General features: G+C 41.4%; 1 pseudogene; it reads left to right on the forward strand.

Moving 5' to 3' along the window:
• The window catches only part of LOC115165376 (receptor-type tyrosine-protein phosphatase U-like), a 282,163-nt pseudogene that overhangs the window by 163,808 nt on the left and 105,169 nt on the right, over window positions 1–13,186 (forward strand).

Below are 13,186 nucleotides of genomic sequence, written 5' to 3' on the forward strand. Positions count from 1 at the left end.
TAAGGTGTATGTAAACTTCTGACTTCAACTGTATAAACATGATTGTGTTCGTATTCAAATTCAGCAGAGCATTGGGGAGAGTTTTAATGCTACGCTCCAGCCTTGAAGACTCTCCAGCCCAACACCTTTGAAAATCCAGTTTGCTCATGAAATCACAGTGCTCTGCTTTCTTCACAGCCTTCTTCCTTTGTCCAAACAGAGGGCTCTGTTTTTTTATCCCTTTTTCCCGCTTGTATGCTTTATTCATGCAAACATTAAACGTTCAAAAACTCTAACATCCGAGTGAGAATGATATCAAACAAACCATTTTGTCACATCACAAGGACATATTCCTCCAGTAGGTAGCTGTTATAACGCCACTAACATTCGCAATAACAAAAGTCCTCAAGGCTCTTCGAAGCCTGCCTTCCCCAAACAGCATGAGGAGATACATGTCTGGGTGTCACGGCTACCATTTTAGATGAGGTTGCTTCCCCTTCATGTTGTTTTGTTGTTTTCATTTGATTGTTGCATCTGCTGTGAGCACCAGCTGTGACCTAGACTCGCCATGCCAACTCCTGCCAGACTAAACAGATCATTTTGATAGTTCTCAGTAATTCGCTCCAGCCTGATTGTTTACATAATCCTTCTCAGGCTTATTTGATTAACCTGATTTCCCTACTATTCTTTAGTGGAGGGAGAAAAAACTAAACAGATAAAAGAAGTAAGCCATGGGCAGTGAAGTCTATGATTGAGGGTTTGGTTTGGTATGAACACCAGACCAGACTGGTTGTCACTGCTTGACCCTCATCAGAGTTTGTTTACTTGTGACAGCTGGGGCCTGTGTGGTCTGCAGCTTTCGAGAGTTTGCAAACATGTCCACCGTGGCTTTGGACAGCACAGATACTTTTTATTTTACCTTTATTTAACTAGGCAAGTCAGTTAGAACAAATTCTTATTTACAATGATGGACAACGCTGGGCCAATTATGCGCCGCCCTATGGGACTCCCAATCATGGCCGGATGTGATGCAAGAGGCGTCACTGCGGCACCTGGTTTGAATCCAGGCTGCATCACATCCTGGATTCAAACCAGGTGCTGCAGTGACGCCTCTTGCACTGAGATGCAGTGGCTTAGACCACTGTACCACTCGGGAGCCCCACACGTCAAGTTATCCAAACAAACAGAGAAGGGGCCTAGCTCATCCCACTTGCTTCCCGGAGGACCCCGGGCCTACGTGTTCTCTGAGACTGATTCTGTTTACTCACCAGCTGTTTTTCAATTAAAAATATTGAGAGAGAGGAATGTGTTGATAGGCCAGCCTGCTATTTCACACACTGGGAAAGGCCTTGGCCTAAACGTTAGCTTATTGTTAGGCTCAAGGTTGCCTGTTGTTGAGACTATAGGCTTGAAGGATAATGGAATACAATGTGAGAAATGCCTTGAAGGGTTCAGTGGGATACCTCCTTTCATTCAACAACATCTCTGCTGCAGCTTTCTTTCCCAGCACCAGTAATCTCTTTTGTTTTTGTTCTTTTTTCTCATGTGCTCGCTCTACATTTGTCATGCCCACTCCTTCTCTGTGATATATTCTGGATTTGAAGAGCACAGGTGTCAGAGTCATTTTCTCTGTTTCGTTTCCTTTTGCTCTGTACCAAAACATAAAAGCTTACACCCTGCTATTCATATGCAAGACTACACATTAGAGTGACTAAAGGGTGAAACATTAAGCCCATCAGGCATGCACTTATAGCTACTCATGTGGATTTAAATGTATTGGCTCCATAGTGTTTTGTAGGAGTGCTGGGTGGTGATAACACCCTATATTGCTACAGTATGGACACAAAAGAGGACTGACTACCGGCGCCTGCACTGAATTAACTAATGGCCCTCATAACCAACATTGCTCTCATAGTCATTATTATCTTGACAAGATTTCATTTGTTTGTATTAAAGGATACCTGATTGTCGTTGTACATGTTTAAATCAGAGGGAGGACCCCTGCCATTTTAATTGCATGCTGCTGGACAATCATCCTTTTTAATCACTCAATTTAAATGGCCTGGATAGCAATAATTGAAACATATTTAGTTATTATGTTGTTAGCTGAGTGTCATGGCTCCACCAAGGGAACAATAGTCTTACTATGCAGACTGCCTCAAATATTGCACTCCATTTAGCTGGTTTAAGAAGATGGAGCATACACAAATGTTGTGTATGTTGTTTCAAAGCCTAACACAAAGAAATGGACAGCACTTAAGGTTGTGGATTAATTCAAAACACCCATATGCATAATAGACCTTATGCGTACGCATAGGCCTATATACACTGAGTATACCAAATCATTAGGAACATGGGCATGAATTCTACAAGGTGTCGAAAGCATTCCACAGGAATGCTGGATCATGTTGACTCCAATGTTTCCCACAGTTGTGTCAAGTTGGCTGGATGTCCTTTGGGTGGTGGACCATTCTTGATACACACAGGAAACTGTTGAGCTTGAAAGCCCAGCAGCATTGCAGTTCTTGACACAAACCAGTGAGCCTGGCACCTACTAACATACCCTGTTCAAAGGCACTTAAATCTAACCCTGTTCAAAGGCACATTCACCCTCTGAATAGCACACATACACAATCAATGTCTCAATTGTCTCAAGGCTTAAAAATCTTTCTTTAACCTGTCTCCTTCCCTTCATATATAGTGATTGAATTGGATTTAACAAGTGACATCTATAGGGGATCATAGCTTTCACCTGGATTCACCTGGTCAGTATATGTCATGAAACGATCAATATTTTATAGACTTAGTGTATGAGCCCAATCCCCCCCCCCCCAAAAATGCCTGAATTAAAATAATGATTGTGCCATTATACAATACATCGCCTAATAGCCTATTGCATATTACACATGGCAGAAAAACAGTTGGTCTAGCCTATACACCAAAATTAAACAAATTCTAGTAATCACCTTTGAGTGTGAACTGTATTATTATGCATACTGGATGGACTGGTTACCTTATGCTACTACGCTCCAAACGTTCTATCCATGAGTCTGGGAGAGAATATAATGTAGGCCAAGGCGATGCTGTTGGTTCATTGATTGTGCAGGGGGGCTTACAAAAGTTAACCTACAATTATAGTGAATTTATATTTGATTTTGAATAGCCTAGTATTAGGGCATTTTTTATATTTTTTATAATGAATAAGCTGACATTACCTTTAGCTACAGAATATCGCACCACTGCATTTCCATCTCCTCTCTCTCCTTTCTAGAGTGGTCAGAGAGAGGTGCTGTCAAGAATGTAATAAAATATGTCTTGTTGTGAAAACATGTTACTATCGATGTTCCCGACCAGATTTCACTTGGTTACCCAAATTAAGCACTGTCTAGTTGCAGGAACAGGGTTGGAAAGCCCATGGCATACAGAGTTTGGGTGGAATATCACCTGTTGCGTAGAAAGGCTGCATGCTCATCAATCGGTGCATAGAGTGAAATATGTGTTATTAAACTGAACAAAAATATAAATGCAACAATTTCAAAGATTTTACTGAGCTACAGTTCATATAAGGAAATCTGTCAATTGAAATAAATTCATTAGACCCTAATCTCTGGAGTTCACATGACTGGGAATACAGATATGAATCTGTTGGTCACAGATACCTTAAAAAAAGGTAGAGGTGTGGATCAGAAAACCAGTCAGTATCTTTAATGACCACCGTTTGCCTCATGAGGCACAACACATCTCCTTCGCATAGAGTTGATCAGGCAGTTGATTGTGACCTGTGGAATGTTGTCCCACTCCTATGGCTGTGCGAAGTTGTTCGATAATGGTGGGAACTAGATTACGTCGATCCAGAGCATACCCAAACATGCTCAATGGGTGACATGGCTGGTGAGTATGCAGGCCATGGAAGAACTGGAACATTTTCAGTTTCCAGGAATTGCGTACAGGGGGCCGTGTATTATCATGCTGAAACATGAGGTGATGGCGGTGGATGAATGGCACGACAATGGGACTAAGGATCTCATCACGGTATCTCTGTGCATTCAAATTGCCATAGATAAGATACTATTGTGTTCGTTGTCCATGGCTTATGTTCGTTGTCCATAGCTTAACCCCATCGCCACCATGGGGTACTCTGTTCACAATGTTGACATCAGCAAACTGCTCTGCCATACACGCTGTCTGCCATCTACCCGGTACAGTTGAATCCGTGAAGAGCACACTTCTCGATTAGTCGATTACGACGCCGAACAGCAGTCAGGTCAAGATCCTGAGGGCGATGAGCATGCAAATGAGCTTCCCTGAGACGGTTTCTGACAGTTTGTGTAGAAATTCGGATGTGGATGTCCTGAGCTGGCGTGGTTACACGTGGTCTGTGGTTGTGAGGCTAGTTGGACTCACTGCCAAATTCTCTAAAACGACAATAGAGGTGGCTTATGGTAGAGAAATCAATGTTCAATTCTTTGGCAACAGCTCTGGTGGACATTCCTGCTGTCAGCATGACAACTGCACGTTCCATCAAAACTTGAGACATCTCTGGCATTGTGTTGTGTGACAAAACTGTCGGAACTAGAAGCATAAGCATTTCGCTACACCCGCATTAACATCTGCAAACCATGTGTATGTGACCAATAAAATTTGATTTGATATGAAAACCACATTTTAGAGTGCCTTTTATTGTCCCCAACCCAAGGTCCACCTGTGTAATGATCATACTGTTTAATCAGCTTTTCGATATGCCACACCTGTCAGGTGGATTGATTATCTTGGCAAAGGAGAAATGCACACTAATAGGGATGTAAACAAATTTGTGCAAACCATTTGAGAAAATAAGCTTTTTGTGTATTAGGAACATTACTGGGATCTTTTATTTCAGCTCATGAAACATGGAACCAACATTTTACATGTTGCGTTTATAGTTTTGTTCAGTGTATAAACCCGGACATTTCTATATTCAATCCCGTTTGACAGCAGTTTTGATGGTTTCCCTTAAAAAGAGGAGGATCCTAGATGCTACTATATTTATTCCTCAGCTGCTCATATTAAGCACATGCTCTATTATAAAACCGGAGTAGTAGCTTACCCGGCATGATTGAAAAATGAACTGTGGCAGCGCGGCCTCCATTTTCTTTTTGAGTGCATAGGGATGACATGTATTTTTACTCCTGTTCCTGTCCATTTGATAAATGAGCCATTCTAAATTGAAACAAATTTTACATATTAGTAAAGACGAGATTAAATTGAGAATAGTCTGATGGGTGAAAATATGATCACTTGATGAGAGAACAGCATGGAGATGAATGAGCAGCCTTAGGCAAGGAACAGATCACAATAGCCTATAGTCGCATCATGCAGCCCATATACTCTGTTTTGATTTCTAAAACATTCTAAGGTTTGTATCATTCGCAACTAAATCTGCCAAATAACTCTAAATCTAGCATATAGAACCTGATTCAAATGATCACTTTTACAGTGAGGGAAAGAAGTATTTGATCCCCTGCTGATTTTGGTCATTTGCCCAATGACAAAGAAATGATCAGTCTATAATTTTAATAGTAGGTTTATTTGAACAGTGAGAGACAGAATAACAACAAAAAATCCAATGTCAAAAATGTTATAAATTGATTTGCATTTTAATCAGGGAAATAAGTATTTGACCCCCTCTCAATCAAAGATTTCTGGCTCCCAGGTGTCTTTTATACAGGTAACGAGCTGAGATTAGGAGCACACACTTAAAGGGAGTGCTCCTAATCTCATTTTATTACCTGTATAAAAGACACCTGTCCACAGAAGCAATCAATCAGATTCCAAACTCTCCACCATGGCCAAGACCAAAGAGCTCTCCAAGGATGTCAGGGACAAGATTGCAGACCTACACAAGGATGAAATGGGCTACAAGACCATTGCCAAGCAGCTTGGTGAGAAGGTGACAACGTTTGGTGCGATTATTCACAAATGGAAGAAACACAAAAGAACTGTCAATCTCCCTCGGCCTTGGGCTCCATGCAAGATCTCACCTCGTGGAGTTGCAATGATCATGAGAACTGTGAGGAATCAGCCCAGAACTACATGGTAGGATCTTGTCAATGATCTCAAGGCAGCTGGGACCATAGTCACCAAGAAAACAATTGGTAACACACTACGCCGAGAAGGACTGAAATCCTGCAGCGCCTGCAAGGTCCCCCTGCTCAAGAAAGCACATATACATGCCCGTCTGAAGTTTGCCAATGAACATCTGAATGATTCAGAGGACAACTGGGTGAAAGTGTTGTGGTCAGATGAGACCAAAAGAGCTCTTTGGCATCAACTCAACTCGCCGTGTTTGGAGGAGGAGGAATGCTGCCTATGACCTCAAGAACACCATCCCCACCGTCAAACATGGAGGTGGAAACATTATGCTTTGGGGGTGTTTTTCTGCTAAGGGGACAGGACAAGTTCACCGCACCAAAGGGACGATGGACGGGGCCATGTACCGTCAAATCTTGGGTGAGAGCCTCCTTCCCTCAGCTAGGGCATTGAAAATGGGTCGGGGATGGGTATTCCAGCATGACAATGACCCAAAACACACGGCCAAGGCAACAAAGGAGTGGCTCAAGAAGAAGCACATTAAGGTCCTGGAGTGGCCTAGCCAGTCTTCAGACCTTAATCTCATAGAAAATCTGTGGAGGGAGCTGAAGGTTCGAGTTGCCAAACGTCAGCCTTGAAACCTTAATGACTTGGAGAAGATCTGCAAAGAGGAGTGGGACAAAATCCCTCCTGAGACGTGTGCAAACCTTGTGGCCAACTACAAGAAACGTCTGACTTCTGTGATTGCCAACAAGGGTTTTGCCACCAAGTACTAAGTCATGTTTTACAGAAGGGTCAAATACTTATTTCCGTCCTTAAAATGCAAATCATTTTATAACATTTTTGACATGCGTTTTTCTGTATTTTTTTGTTATTCTGTCTCTCACTGTTCAAATAAACCTACCATTAAAATTATAGACTGATCATTTCTTTGTCAGTGGGCAAATGTACAAAATCAGCAGGGGATCAAATACTTTTTTCCCCTCACTGACAGCTCAACAGCCACTTCATATGCTCACTCGCTCCGAAATGGGAATTATATCCTTCTTACTATGAAATCATATAATACAAAATAATCTTGTCTGCTAAATGAACTAGCCTACCTGTGGCATGGTGCAAAAATATATTTTCCTCATATCATGTTTCTTTAGAGCTGCCTAAAATAAATAATGGATTTATTGTGATAGTGTATATTAAATTGATTTATTAGACTTTTCAAAATGTAGACGTTCCAAAGGCGCACATCAGTAGCTTGTATGCTGCTTGTATGCGTAGAGGCTTTAAGATAGTTATTTACATGAAAATAACCGGCTGAAAAAATGTCATGACTGCGACAGTGCTACCCTTGCGCTGCAATGGCCGCGGCTTTTGTGGAGCAAAAGGTACTGATGGTTCGTGGGTGGCAGTTAATGTGTTCAGAGGGTCCCTGGTTCGAGCCCAGGTTGGGGCAAGGAGAGGGACGGAAGCATTACTGTTACATTGGATCACTCAGTTGGGCTCTGCCCAGCTGCTGGGGTGGCTGTGGAGAAGGAGGGTGAGTGTAACCGGTGTGAAATGGCTAGTTAGTGGTGTGTGCTACTAGTGTTTCAATTGATGACATCACTTGCTCTGAGACCTTTGCTCTGCAAAGGCTGTGGCTTTTGTGGAGCGATACAGTGGTTCATCCTTTAAAAGTTGCAACGTACTGCAGCACAGCTTGCATGGTGCTGCAGAATTCTATGGCACATTATTTGTGTCAGCCATCATAACCATTAAATCTAGTTTGTGCTAGTTTGACCACCAGAGGGCATCTTTGAGAAACATTTGATAGCCTTCAATAGTGGCTGTACTCGAGAGTTTAAAACATTTTTTTGTAAGAACATTGTATATGGAACTGATTTTAAGAAATGTTGCTTAATTAATTTGATTAATATTATGGTGTTTCTATTCCAAGAAAAACTAAAAAAACCCTGGAAAATATGTCGCTGATGGTCGAGAGTAGGATACAGTACTGGGCTATTTAGCTAAAGAATCCCCGTGTCGTGCGGGCACGTGGGAGACTGGGGTTCGATTCCGCGATTGGGAGGAAGGAGTAGGCTGTCCGTAAATAAGAATTCGTAACTGACTTGCCTAGTTAAATAAAGGTTACACTAAGAGCATAACATTATTCACCCTAATTGTATAATTGTAGTCTAGCCAACACCCAAATGGAGATTCAGTGAAAATAGAAATCTCATTGATTTATCAAGACCAGTCCCCATGCTTGTCTCAAAGCAGTGCGAAATGGTGCTAAAATAGTTGTAGGCAATTGCTTCTAACTTCAATATGATCTTTAAATAAATAAGACCTACACCACTTTTAACAACACATTACTCAACACTAGTGAGACTCATGTTGCCTACGGTAGGCCTACAGTATATTGAAAAATATTTATTTCAATGACGTGACCGCCAATAATTACATATGGGTCTCCCGGTGGCGGCCGACATGGGTATTGAACCTGCATCTGTGGCATCTCATTTTGCACTGTGATGCAGCATCTTAGATCGCTGCACCAATCAGGAGGGCTATTATAATACTGTAAATGGTGTCCAGGTCAGGATAACCAAAACATGTCTTTATTAAAGACTATCAGAAAGAATGTTGGTACTTATTTATTTTCATCCAAAGCCATAAATGAGTGAGTCCCTCAGCTTTATGTAGGTGCCGGGCTATATGACTTTGCCATCAACTTGATAATATATACCAATATTTTGGAGGTTATTTTGTTTTCAAAAAACGAAAGTGAGCTATTGTAATCTGAATAAAGGCCAAAATAATATTTGTAAAGGCCAAAACATTTATTTCTGTTTTAGAGGGAGAGAAACGCTGGGCCAATTGTGCACCGCCCTATGGGACTCCCAATCACGGTAAGAAGTGATACATAATAATAATTATAATTTTTGTTGTATTATTTGTTTTGTCTTTTCTGGTGGATTAAACTGAAATTGCAACTGATCACGGCCGGTTGTGATACAGTCAACCTAACTAAGAAATACATTTGACGATAGAATTCTCCCCCTACCCTCCTTCTAGGCAAGCCAATAGTCCAGCTACCTGCTAATAGCCATAATGGTGCTGTACAATGTGACCTTGTGTGTTTGAAGGAGTATTTTCCAGTAAGCAACAATTTGTTTACCTTCATTAGTCAACTTAGTTCCAAAATTTCTGTAATTCAGTTATATTTATTCCCATAGTAATTCATTATGGATACATAACTAAATAAACATCTGCATTTTGAAAGAGTATTTTTTAATCATCATTTTATTAACCTGTTGGGGCTAGGGGGCAGTATTTTCACGGCTGGATAAAAAAACATACCCGATTTAATCTGGTTACTAATCCTACCCAGTAACTAGAATATGCATATACTTATTATATATGGATAGAAAACACCCTAAAGTCTATAAAACTGTTTGAATGGTGTCTGTATATAACAGAACTCATTTGTCAGGCAAAACCCTGAGACAGATTCTGACAGGAAGTGGATACCTGATGTGTTGAATTACCTTTAAGCCTATGCCATTGAAACACACAGGGGCTTATTAATGTTTTGGCACTTCCTATTGCTTCCACTAGATGTCACCAGCCTTTACAAAGTGTTTTGAGTCTTCTACAGTGAGATCTGACCGAACAAGAGCCATGGAACGGTGATGGCCGATTAGACTCTGGCGCGCGAGTTCATGTTGGGTACTCTCGTTCCAATACGTTTTAAAAGAGAACGCAATCGTCCGCCTTGAATTTTATTCATGTTCTGGTTAAAAAAGGCACTAATGATTTATGCTATACAACGTTTGACATGTTTGAACGAACGTAAATATATTTTTTCCCCTCGTTCATGAAGTGAAGTCCGGCGGGCTTAGATCATGTGCTAACACGGAGCTTTTTGGACATAAATGATGAGCTTTTTTGAACAAAACTACATTCGTTATGGACCTGGGATTCCTGGAAGTGACATCTGATGAAGAGAATCAAAGGTAATGGATTATTTACATAGTATTTTCGATCTCTCCAACATGGCGGTTAGTCTATCGCAAAGCGTATTTTTCTGGGCGCAGTGCTCAGATTATTGCAAAGTGTGATTTCCCAGTAAGGTTATTTTTAAATCTGGCAAGTCGATTGCGTTCAAGAGATATAAATCTATAATTCTTTTAATGACAATATAATATTTTACCAATGTTTTCTAATATTAATTATTTATTTTGTTGTGTTGACTTGACTGCCGGTTATTGGAGGGAAACGATTTCCTGAACATCAACGCCATAGTAAAACGCTGTTTTTGGATATAAATATGAACTTGATAGAACTAAAAATGCATGTATTGTCTAACATAATGTCCTAGGAGTGTCATCTGATGGAGATTGTCAAAGGTTAGTGCATAATTTTAGCTGATTTTGGTGACGCCTGTCTTTGAATTGACAAACATTACACACAGCTATTGTCAATGTACTCTCCTAACATAATCTAACTATGCTTTCGCCGTAAAACCTTTTTGAAATCGGAGAACGTGGTTCGATTAAGGAGATGTTTATCTTTCAAAGGGTGTAAGATAGTTGTATGTTTGAAAAATTTGAATTTTGACATTTATTTGGTTTCAAATTTGCCGCTCTTGAAATGCACCTGCTGTTGATAGGGTGCACCACGGGTGGCACGCTAGCGTCCCACATAGCCCCATTAACGAAACCATAAAGATGCTGATGAAGAAATACAATACTGTACAGTATATGCTTTATCCAACATTTTGTGGTTGCATGAGGTTGCCCACACAGAGCTTTATGTAGGTGCCGAGGCTATATGACTGTGCAATCAACTTGATTATTTAGCAGACATCACCTGTTGATATTCAGCCAACATACATATTTTAAGAATATCATGGAATATAATTGAACATTTTCGTTTCTCCACGCTTGTCTCAGAGGTGGTGGAGTTCCCGAGCTCACAGGTGTCCCTGGCATGGTTTGTGACTTGGATTGTGAGATCTCATTCCTCGCCCTATTCAATGCGTCATTTTTCGACTCTCCGCCAATGCCGTCTGGCTCTGGACCAATGCATCAGCTGTCGCCCGTATCTCTGCCCTCAGATTATGTTTTTCTTTCTGCTGGTCTGTCTTCAATGACCAGATCTCGGTCTTTAAAGTTTGAATCTGATCCATGTGCACCTTCATCAGAATGGTACCATCGATTACAGTGGCCTACGATAGAAACAGTAGATCAATTAATAATTAAAAGTGACTCCAACACGCAAACACTGCACACACATTTTAAGAATCTAGCAAATCTAACTGCTTTCTTGGCAACCATGCGTTTTTTTGGTGCGGGCCGTTTTCCAGCCCTTTGTCCACTGATCTCCACGGATGGTTGTCGGCATGTGTTTGTGTGCTTGTTTTTATTTGACCCATCCTGTTCTCTCTCCAGAGGCACAGTGGGGACGTGACCTCTACAGCCTTGGTCAAGCACCTGAGTCACCGGCGCTTTGTGGCGTCATTACATGTGGACAGTGTGCAGTGCAACAACCAGGACCTGTACCGATGTGTCACCCAGTCCTCCAGGGGCTCTGGGGTCTCCAACTTCGCTGAACTCATCGTCAAAGGTAAATGCGCCCACCGTCAGTCAGTGGGACGAGGCTAGGATCTCTCAATATGCTGTATTGTAGGTCTATGAACCAAGGGTGAACTGAATAAAACTGATTTAGTCATGTTACTTTGTGTTAGCAAAAGCAGTAAAATGAACATTAATGAATCATTAATCAATTTACACGTCAAACACACTTGTCAGCTGTGGCATAATTCAATCAACACATTGAAGTGCTTGATTGATATTATCATATAGACCAGGTATTCCCAAACAGCGGTACACGCAATGCCGTCAGGGGTAGCCTCGTTTCACTGCCAAAAATAAAATTAAATCTAATTTTTCAGCGAAATAACAACAATGTCAAATACAGGTAGCCTAGTCAAATAATTTATGTCAAATCACAACCATTACTCCATCGCGGGAATTCCATTTACGATCCGTGTGTAGCCAAACGTAGCTGCTGCTCATTTCATTGGCTAGAAATTGGATAACAAAAAAGTAAGGCCCATAGATACGCACACCAGCTCTACTTGTAGTACTGCTACTACAGGCAGTACTACTCCTGCACCTGTCAATGACACAAGTTGTTCTGCTTCCACGAGCACATCCATTGCTAGCATCAGTAATTCTACATTCGTTGTTAGCCCAGCTAGCATGGACACTGACAGTTGTGAATCTGATGCAGCTGAAGAGCTACTGCCCCCTTACCCGGGAAAGCACCAAACAGACAGGGATGTTGGACCATCGAAGAGGCGCAAATATGATACATTGATTTGGGGTTCACTTATATTGGGAGTATTGCCTTTCCTCAGCCACAGTGTGTTATTTGTGCAAAAATACTATCTCACAACTCAATGAAACCTTCACTTTTACACAGACATTTAGAAACAAAATATGCCAATTCGAAAAATAAGCCACGGGAATTTTTGGAGCGAGAATTAAGACGACTTTAGAGTAGTAAGACATGTATAAAAGCAACAGATACCATTCATAAAAATGTCTAGAAGTGTCTTATATGGTGAGCTACCGAGTGGCTAGGACAGGCAAGCCCCATACTATTGTGGAGGACTTAATTCTTCCTGCTGCCGCAGATATGGCTGGGACAATGCTTGGGGAAAAGGCCCAAAAAAATGATACAGACAATGCCTTCATCAAACACTGTTTCACAATGCATCAGTGACATGTTTTGAAACAATTACTGCTTCACATACAAGCCAGTGAATACTATGCGTTACAGCTGGATGAGTCAACAGACGTGGTGGGCCTGGCACAGCTCCTGGTATATGTCCGTTATGTTTATGGGGGGGTCATTTAAGAAAGACATCCTCTTCTGGAAACCAAAGCAACAGGAGATATATTTTTAAAGTACTGGACAGCTTTGTGACATCAAATGGATTTTGGTGGTCAAGATGTGTTGGTATGTGTACTGATGGCGCAAAAGCCATGACAGGGAGACATAGTGGAGTGGTACCGCACGTGCAAGCAGTTGCTCCCGATGGCATTTGGGTACACTGCAGCATCCACCGAGAAGCTCTTGCTGCCAAGGG

The sequence above is a fragment of the Salmo trutta genome, chromosome 3 (assembly GCF_901001165.1).
Source record: "Salmo trutta chromosome 3, fSalTru1.1, whole genome shotgun sequence".
Lineage (NCBI taxonomy): Eukaryota > Metazoa > Chordata > Actinopteri > Salmoniformes > Salmonidae > Salmo > Salmo trutta.